Genomic DNA, 2,650 nt, shown 5'->3' with positions numbered 1-2,650 from the left:
GTTGTCACCATCACATGTTGCAAACAAGCAGTAGTAGTATAATTTAAAAAGAAACTAAGTATCTCTTGCCTGGAGGGAAAAAAACATGACCCTTTTGTGCTATTAATATATTTCACTGAATTTGCAATGGGGTATTTTAAATACTGATCTCTTCTACTTCATCATGTGTAAAATGTGACTTGATAGAGCTAATAGTTTTGTCAAAGCAGGCAAGCTTTTTAGCTACCATGTATTTTTGACCCTTTACCACAGCTGCTACATATGAATGTGAATGTGTTTGCAGATGACCACTACGTTTCCTTCTTTTTTTACAAATATTAGTTTGTATTCATACACCTCGCACACTATTCTTCAGATTCATATTTGAGCAGAAAGTCGTATCAATTTAAATGAATTGTAGGCAACATAACTGGTCCTGATTGTACAAGCATTTATACAGGCACGTAACTCTGCTCATGTCAGTCCTGCTTACACAAGCATACAACTTGGGTTGTGCTATTTTTGCTCCCATCAGTAAAATTAAATTCTATACAACTCAGCTTAGGATGCAGTTACCAGTAAGGGCCAATTTTTGCTGTCTTTGCTCACAATGAGCAGTATTTTAATTAAGAAGTGGAACCACTGGTTGCAGCGAGACTATGGAGAGACCATGATCCTACTCAGTCTGACTATGTGACAGTCTCATCCTAAATTATCAGTCCAAATAATGGTAACTCATGTTTTGTCTTCATCTTGACTGGAACCATGATAATTGAGATACACAGATGCCTACCTAATGAGTTTGGAAGGCACCAGACACGTGAGGAGTTAAGCTATGTTCCAGATCATGGCACATGGTGCTTTTGTAGTTGAAAAGACAAGAGGAGTGGTAGAAATGCAGAACAACTTAACTGGTACCAGTGGAGTTTGCCAGTATGTACTAACATGGGTTCAGAATGAAGCTTTGCTCTTTGTTTTTCATAAGTGATTGATTCACCCTTCTTAACAAGAAACCACTTTTTATTCTCAAAAGCAGCTTTCTTCCCCTGTCTTAATTGGACTGTGATGTGTAATTATTATTTGAAATCTTGTCCTTGGGAAGTTTTGGAAAAGTCTCTCCCAATACCTTGAGGAAGGCACATTTTTCCTCTGGCAGCAGTTTACAATAATTTTTCCTCTCCGTGTGACTGTTTATGGAGTTATTTTTATATGATGAGCAGTGTGGTGTGGTCTCAGTACTGTATTTGTAGAAGTAAAACTTCTGTTTGCACGTATTTAAAGAATATATTTGGTATTTCAATGCCAAGGAAAGCACTGTTTCAAAGTCCAAATGTGAATGAAAATGTGAATGAAGAATCAAGATGCTTTACTGTTAAAAAAACCCCAATTGTTCATCTTTCCAGTATATGATTAGAGATTTCTGGTTTATACATACATTTTTGGAGTACCATAAATAACATGTTGGCATTAATTACCATAATAAGTTTTGCCTAACTTGCACAGTATCTTGTCCAAATAAGTAACTTTATTACATGTATTTTTAGAGAATTATTAGGATTTTATTTTCTCTGCATTGTATCAAAGTCTTCTCTTTTAATAGTCAGTGTTTACATGTCCAACAATCAAACTGATTTCATACAATATGCTTTATAACGTACCTTTGCATTTTTCCCTACATTGCCAAGTTTCACTTACTTTATTTTAAAAATAGGGGTTTAAGTGGACAAATTATAAGTTGTTTGAGTATTAAATATTTGCCTTCTGAAACTATTATTAAGAAAACAATTTAATATAAAAATGTCATCGTTGTGACTAGTTGAAACAAGGAAAAGTGACTTTAAATTGAAAAAATTTTGAAAAATAAAAGTAATTTATCAAAAAATGGACTCTGAGGAAATCCCTTTTCACATGCCCAACAAAGCAGCACTTTGTAGGAAAGCACCATCATCATTCCATTTAAATACCTGTGTCTTGTGCCCCACTGTCATCAGGGATGATTGTGTTCAGAGAAGGGGTAACCTTCATATGTCTCCTCTGCTACTGTATTTATAGCTAGACATTACATGGCATTTTGGACTTAGTATTTGAAATAATGCCTCTTTGTTTGCAGAAAGTCCTGTCAGAAACACACTGTTTGTAACATGTACATGTTTGTAACAATAGTAACCAGTTGTTGGTGCATAAAATGAGTGCAATTCTCCTTCAATAGCAGTGTTAAAATACTGCTTTTTCAACTTTTTTTGTTTCTCTGCCAAAGCCAGTAGCAATTCAAACACGGCTATCCCACAAAAACAGTTTAGGAATGACATTTAGTATCTGGCAAGTCTCAGATCTCCCTTAGGATGCACTCATCTAGCAGACCTTGAAAGAATCCTACAAAAAGTTACCATCATCTACAAGTGCTTAGTCATAATTTACCGTATGACGCACAAAACCACAGGATTTAAGCCAGAAAGGACCTGAGGAAGTCACCTAGCCCAGCTCCCTCGGGTCGCTCAAAGCCACGTCCAGACACTCTCAACACCTCCAGGGACGGAGTTTCTACAACAACCGATTGGTGTTTGATTCCACAGCACATGCAGCAGCCCCTCCATGGGGCAGAGGTGCCAGGAATCCCGCCCGCGGTGCCTCCACACCCCGCACAGCGAACTGCGCCATCCCGGGCCCGCCC

Source organism: Chaetura pelagica, unplaced genomic scaffold (genome assembly GCF_000747805.2).
Source record: "Chaetura pelagica isolate M959 unplaced genomic scaffold, ChaPel_1.0 scaffold138, whole genome shotgun sequence".
Lineage (NCBI taxonomy): Eukaryota > Metazoa > Chordata > Aves > Apodiformes > Apodidae > Chaetura > Chaetura pelagica.
Note: the sequence above shows the minus strand (reverse complement) of the source record.